General features: G+C 30.1%; 1 non-coding gene across 1 annotated transcript; it reads right to left on the reverse strand.

Moving 5' to 3' along the window:
* Positions 1 to 6,758: 6,758 nt before the first annotated feature.
* TRNAS-GCU (transfer RNA serine (anticodon GCU)) lies at positions 6,759 to 6,846 on the reverse strand. The gene has a single exon. It is a non-coding gene; the product is annotated as a tRNA-Ser (tRNA).
* Between the last annotated feature and the right edge of the window lie 543 nt (positions 6,847 to 7,389).

Below are 7,389 nucleotides of genomic sequence, written 5' to 3' on the forward strand. Positions count from 1 at the left end.
ATCTCTTGAGGATTTATTAAGTAAAATTTCTCATTTACATGGTCTCATAACCAATCATTCATGATTGGCCAAATCATTCATGCAAATAATATCCAAATACCAAATTTTACCCCTATATACCCTCCGTAAAGTAAAAGAAGCTCTTGGGAAGATCAAAGAAAGAACCTGTTCTTGCTCCGTAAAGAATTCTTCCAATAATTCCGAATTTAACCTTTTAAAAAGAGCACGTACAGTACTTTTGTGTTTACGAGCCAAAGTTTTAACACAAGAAAGGCGAAGTATATATTGGATTCGATACAAATTCTTTTTTTTTTGAGGATCCTCTGTAATAATGAGAAAGATTTCTGGATATACGCAAAAATCGATCAATAATATCAAAATCCGACGAATCGATCCAGTTCGGCTTACTAATGGGATGTCCTAAGACGTTACAAAATTTCGCTTTAGCCAATGATCCAAGCAGAGTAATAATAGGAACTAGTGTATCGAGTTTCTTGGTAGCATTATCTATTAGAAATGAATTTTCTAACATCTGAGTCCATACCACTGAAGTATTTAATCGAACACTTGAAATATAGCCCAAAAAGTCAAGAGAACGCTTGGATAATTGGTTTATATAGATCCTTTCTGGTTGTGACCACACATAAAAATGACATTGCCATAAATTGACAAAGTAATATTTCCACTTATTAATAAGAAGTGGCGTATCTTTTGAAACCAGAATAGATTTTGCTTGATATCTAACATAATGTATCAAAGGATCCTTGAAGATCCGTAAGATAGCCGAAAAATAATTAGCAAACACTTTGACAAGATGTTCGATTTTTCCATAGAAATATATTCGCTCAAAAAAGCCCCTATAAGAAGTTAATCGTATATGAGAAGATTGGTTACGTAGAAAAAGGAAAATGGATTCGTATTCACATACATAAGAATTGTATAGGAACAAGACTAATCTTCGATTTCTTTTTGAAAAAAAAGAAATCAATTTTTTTGAAGTACTAAGACTATTCAAATTACAATACTCGTGAAAAAAGAACCGTAATAAATGAAAAGAAGAGGCATCTTTCACCCAGGAGCGAAGGATTTGAACTAAAATTTCCAGATGGAGGGGATAGGGTATTAATACATCTGACACATAATTTAAATGTGGGAATTTATCCTCTAAAAAAGGAAATATTGAATGACTTGATCGTAAATTATAAGATTTTGCGATTTCTTCTTCTTTTAAGGAAGATACTAATCGTAGGGAAAATGGAATTTCCACAATGACTGCAAACCCTTCTGATAACATTTGAGAATACAAATTGTTATTGTACCCACAAAAAGGATTTTTGTTATAATAATTAGTCGACAAAAAAAAAAAATGATTCTGGTGATACATTCGAGTAATTAAATGTTTTACCATTAGTAAACTGGATTTTTTGTCATAACCAGAATTTTCCAACAAAATGGATCCATTTAAAAAATGATCATGAGAAAATGCGTAAATATACTCCCGAAAGATAAGTGGGTATAGGAAGTCACGTTGCCGAGATTTCTCAAGTTCTAAATATCCTTTAAATTCCGCCATTTAAAATTTCATTTGAACTGGGGATACGATAATGGGATTTATTGGGTTATCAAATGATACATAGTGCGATACAGTCAAAACAAGGTATTACAGTAAAATAAAGAATAATAATAGATACCTCGTAAATAGGTAAGACTTATCAACGGACTCTCTATCCTCTCTTTTCTTTTGTCATCTAATTGGTTTCTATTTTAGGATAAAAAAGATGGTTAGAAATCCTTTATTTTTTCAACCCAATCGCTCTTTTGATTTTGGAAAAAAACTCTTTATCAATATACTGCTTCTTCTACACATTCCCCTCTACCTCATAACGTAGAGTAACTAATAGTTAGGACTTAGAAAAAAATGGATAACTCACTCATAAGAAAAGTCCTTCCCGCATCAAGCACTAATATAGTTTTAACGTCTAATTAGATCGGCGAATCATTCAAATTAAGAACATAAGCCCGTTACTTTTTATTTCTCTATAATTGGAGCATAGTGCCCTATCCATTTATTCATTCGACCCGACTTTACTTTTTTTTCCGCATCAAGAATTCAAACAAGTTTGGCCTAATCTAGTAAGGTAAAAATATTACTAGAATTTTCCATAATACGACATGCTGCTTTTTCCATTCATTCCTTTCAGGATCAGTCGCGGTCTTACAAACTCTACCGATAGTATGGACGAATCTGTTACTTCATAGAAATGTGTAAAAGATGCTAGCCGCACTTAAAAGCCGAGTACTCTACCATTGAGTTAGCAACCCCAAAATATGAAAAATTTTTCTGTGTAGATACAATCGGAATCAAAATAACAAAAGAAATGAAATTAGATGACGTAATCAAAATATTGCAATAAAAAAAACTTCTTATATCACTTACACAAAAGTAATTTTTTGTATCACAAAAAATACAATGAGACCATCATGTGCGTGAAAAGCAAGGGTCATGAAAGGGAGATAACTAGCTTCATTTATACACAATCGGATTATATTTGTTTGATACACTGTTGTCAATATTAATGTGAATAATGAAAAACGCCTATAATGGACAAAACAAAAGAATTATAAATGAATAAAAAACAAATGGAAATAACAATTTGAGTTGAATAACTATATTTAACTAGATAAAGTTAACAAAATAGAATAAGAGAAAATATTCTAATAATAATAAATTCTATTAAAATAATAGAAAAGAATTAAAAAAAACTACGTACTTAGATTGGCACTATAGAGATAATCAACATAGATAGACATAAAAGATGTAGGCGAAAGAAGAAATTAAGGAAGAAGTAGAAAAAAATATATCGGGTTTGTGGATTGAATAAACCCGATATATTTTTTTTCTATTCATCTTAGATCAATTTATATCAATAAAATAAAAATCGATTTTTTCATTAGCGAAGACGCAATTTTAAGGTAATAAGTGTATAGTATGAATAGAACAAGAGAGAGGGGGAAATACTAAAGAAAAGGTTAGTCAAAGCTATATACAAGTTAAGTTATCACACCCTCGTTTTTTTATTTCATTAATAAAAATGGAATTTCGGTTATTGATTAAGGTGAAGTTCCGTAAAAACACCTGCCTTCTTTAAAATATCATGAACAGTTCCTGTAGGTTGAGCACCCTTTTCAAGGAAATATAGAATAGCAGGAACATTTAAATAGGTTTGATTCTTTATCGGATCATAAAAACCCACTTTACGAAGATCTCTTCCTTCTCTTCGGCATCGAACATCAATTGCAATGATTCGATAAACGGCTCATTGGGATAGATGTAAATTTTAAGTACCCCCCCCAGAACCGTATAAGAAGTTTTCTCCTCGTACGGCTCGAGGAAATTCAAAGTTATGTATAGAATTCTAATTAATGTCAAATAGATCTATAGATTATTAAATCAATTAGACTATGATTTAAAAATTTTTTTCTTATTCTTTTGTTTTTCTTTTGAAAAAAAAAACTCATTCTTATCCCCATAACTCAAGTTGGATAACTCTCACGCAAAGGAAAAAAAACCCTTAAGCTTAAGCATTTCATTTATTGAGCGGTCTCTAACCTCTTTATTTTTGCCTGTCTCCGTTAGAATCTATTTCGATTCTTCATTCTGATCTAGTTTAGTTATTGAGACAATTGAAAAAGATTTTTACTTGTTCCGGGATCCTTTATCCTTTCCTTGAATCATTGGGTTTAGACATTACTTCGGTGATCTTTAATCGTTTCAAAATGGTAGCAACATACCATTTTTTTTGATTTCCTTTTTATCAAAGAATCATATAAATAATGGATTCTCGTGTGATACACTTTTAATCCAATTTGATGTTTGAATTTGAAACTTGTTCGAATTGGATCCTTTCGATTTGTATACCGAACCTATACTTACGAAGTAGTTTTAACTTATTGATTGACACTAACCCTAGATCTCTGCCCTTGATAAATGAATCAATACTTTCTACTCGAGCTCCATCATGTACTATTTACATCAAAAACCCTAAAAAAAAAAAAGAGCTCGAGTGCAACCGAACAAACTATGTCGAGTCAAGAGCATCTTCATTCCTATATAATATAAAATGGTGGGTGTAAGAATCCACAGTGGATCATGTCCTTCAAGTCGCACGTTGCTTTCTACCACATCGTTTTAAACGAAGTTTTACCATAACCTCTAATTTCTTGGAACTGGTATGTAATTGATTCATTTATGGAATCATGTATAGTCATTGGGTTAGTTGGTCCATAGTAATCTATACTCTTATGACATGGGTAGTTTTTGAAAAAGTCTTAGCAATACTTCAATTTATTGAAACCCATATTTTATTGTATATATTGTATCAATAACATTTTTTTGTATGAGTGCAATATTTATTTCTCTATATATAGATATTTTCTAGATAGAGAGAGATTTTTTGAAATTTCTATAAAATCAATTAAGAAATAATTAATTACGAATAATTAAGAATCTCCATTTTTCAATTTCTTCATAGAATGGATTCACGAGTTTAACACTTCTTCGAGTACCAAGGACTCATAAGAAATAATTAAAAAGATTTACTTGATTGAAAATTTACTACCTAAATATTATATTATAATATTATTTGAATAAATTTTTGTAAAGGATTTATTACATTTGATTATGATAAATAAATGTATATTCGGGATTAACCCATCAATTAGATAGATCTAAAATAAAAAAAAAAAAAAGAAATAAAACGATAAAAATAGATAATAACAATACATACATATCAGCATTTTCTGCCTAGTTTATTTAACTTAAGAGACTCAATAATCTTTCCTTAAAATAAAGTGAAAAAGATGTATGAATTGTTACTTGGATTTACAATTATTCATTACAGACAAACATACGAAAAAATGAGGTGAAAAGAAATACATAATATGTTACATATGTAACTTGATTCTTTGTTAATCAGATTCGGGCAGATATTCAAATTGATATCTTCCGTTATGGATTAACTCCTATCTACCCCCAATTAGATCGAGTAGATGCATCATAAATAAAAAAAGGATCCTACGGGGGACTGGACTAGTTTCGGAGGTGCTAGACTATCTTGTATAAGGCGAAAGTCAAACAGATCTAGAGTAAACGATTGTTCCTACCTATTTTTTTTTATTTGACTCTAAAATTTAGTACCCTAAACCCTAAATAGGTCTTAAGTTTCTTAAGACCATTAATTCAATTCCATTAGTGCCAAAAACACAAGACCTTCGTGTTTATAATTCAGAAATCCACAGAAAAAAAATACTCGGGTTTCACAAACCATTTAAGAGATAGAGAATAATAGAGGCTTTCGCATTTCTGAAATGCATCATTATAAGAAAATAATAAAGAACAATCACATTCGATCTATATTTAGACTCTTAAGCATAAGGTTGTTTAAAACGGCAATCTATAGTCTGATATCGAATATTTTTCCATATATCTTATAATATACTATTATTATATATAATAATAATACGCATACTCTGGGACGGAAGGATTCGAACCTCCGAATAGCGGGACCAAAACCCGTTGCCTTACCACTTGGCCACGCCCCATTTATATTCAACACTAATAAACACTAATATTGGTAGTGCTTAGTCGTCAATTCCAGTACAAATATTTATAGAATAAATTAGATTGTTGCTCAGATTTTGATACGTTTATAGATCCAATTAAACTCAATTTATTGATCATTACATATAATTCCATTAAGATATTGTATGAAAGTAGGATTTCTTCTATTCTCGTTTTATTTGAGAATTGAAGGATTTTTGATTGGCTGAGTTCAAATCAAAGAAAGGTTTTTTGACCTACTTTATGTTATTAATTTTTCCCTTATCCCTTATATCATAGCAATAATAGGGGATTAATAACTCAATCAAATCAAAAGAAATACAATTATCTTCAAGAACAAAGAAAAAAAAATTGTTATGCTTAATATCTTAAGTTTCATCGGTATCTGTCTTAATTCTTTCCTTTATTCAAGTAGTTTTTTCGTCGCCAAATTGCCCGAGGCCTACGCTTTTTTGAATCCAATAGTAGATGTTATGCCAGTAATACCTCTATTCTTTTTTCTATTAGCTTTTGTTTGGCAAGCTGCTGTAAGCTTTCGATAATATTTTTAATACTGTCCGAGACAAATTCATGATTTACTAGAAAAAAAAAAAAAAAGATTCTAACTAGTTATAAGATCAGATAAGTTGTACATACAGTCTGAAGCTTTAAGTTGAATCCAATATTGAAATTATTCTATAGCTATGATAAATCTGGATCACTCTCATTTTCTTATTCTTACTTTTTTCCTTTGAACGACCCTCTTCGAGTCCCCCACAATATAGAATTGTGGGTATGAAATCCAATTTTGAGTAATCAAGGACTCAACTCTTAAAATTTTTTCCTATTTATAGAAATAACTTCACTGCATTTCTTGGTGTCAAACCAGATTAAAATAGAGAATCTATTCTCTTAAAAAAAAAATGATCTTGGAGATTGTGTAATGCTTACTCTCAAACTATTTGTTTATACAGTAGTAATATTCTTTGTTTCTCTCTTCATTTTCGGATTCCTATCTAATGACCCGGGACGTAATCCGGGGCGTGAAGAATAACAAAATCAGATTTTTTTTCCTTGCTTGATTTTGAAATGTTCTTAACATTTTATCTATTCCACATCTTTCCTCAACTATAAAAAAATACCAAGTAATTGACAGAAACGGAAAGAGAGGGATTCGAACCCTCGGTACAAAAAAATCGTACAACGGATTAGCAATCCGACGCTTTAGTCCACTCAGCCATCTCTCCCCAAATTGAAAAAGGATAATTACTATGATACATTGTATAAAAAATAGAAAATAAAGGCTTGAAAAAAGCCCTTCTTTATCTCTCTTTATTATCTTTATCTACCCCTTTATAGATATATAATTTCATTATATTGATATAGATAATTATCTAGATATATCGATGGATATCTATCAAATCGATAAAAACTTTTTTTTATTAGGAATTCCATTTAGATAAATTAGATTTCATTAGATAAGGGCTCAAAAGAAGAGATATCTTCAATCCTAATATATAAATAATACCAATATATTAAAGATTCATAAAAATATTTATAAATAAAAAGAAAGTACCTTTTTTAGTTTATTTCATCCGAAAAGCCCTTTTCTTTTTATTTTTAGTTCCACGGCCTGGCCTGGTCAGTACCTAGCCGGGCTTTTTTTGTTCCAATAAATCGTAGATCAAATTATTTATTTGATTTGAAAATGTTTTTGAAAAAAAAAAAAATAGAAACAACAAGAATCCTAAGAAGATTTATTATTTCAATTCCTATGATACAGAAAAAGA

The sequence above is a fragment of the Cucumis melo genome, unplaced genomic scaffold (genome assembly GCF_025177605.1).
Source record: "Cucumis melo cultivar AY unplaced genomic scaffold, USDA_Cmelo_AY_1.0 utg000328l, whole genome shotgun sequence".
Lineage (NCBI taxonomy): Eukaryota > Viridiplantae > Streptophyta > Magnoliopsida > Cucurbitales > Cucurbitaceae > Cucumis > Cucumis melo.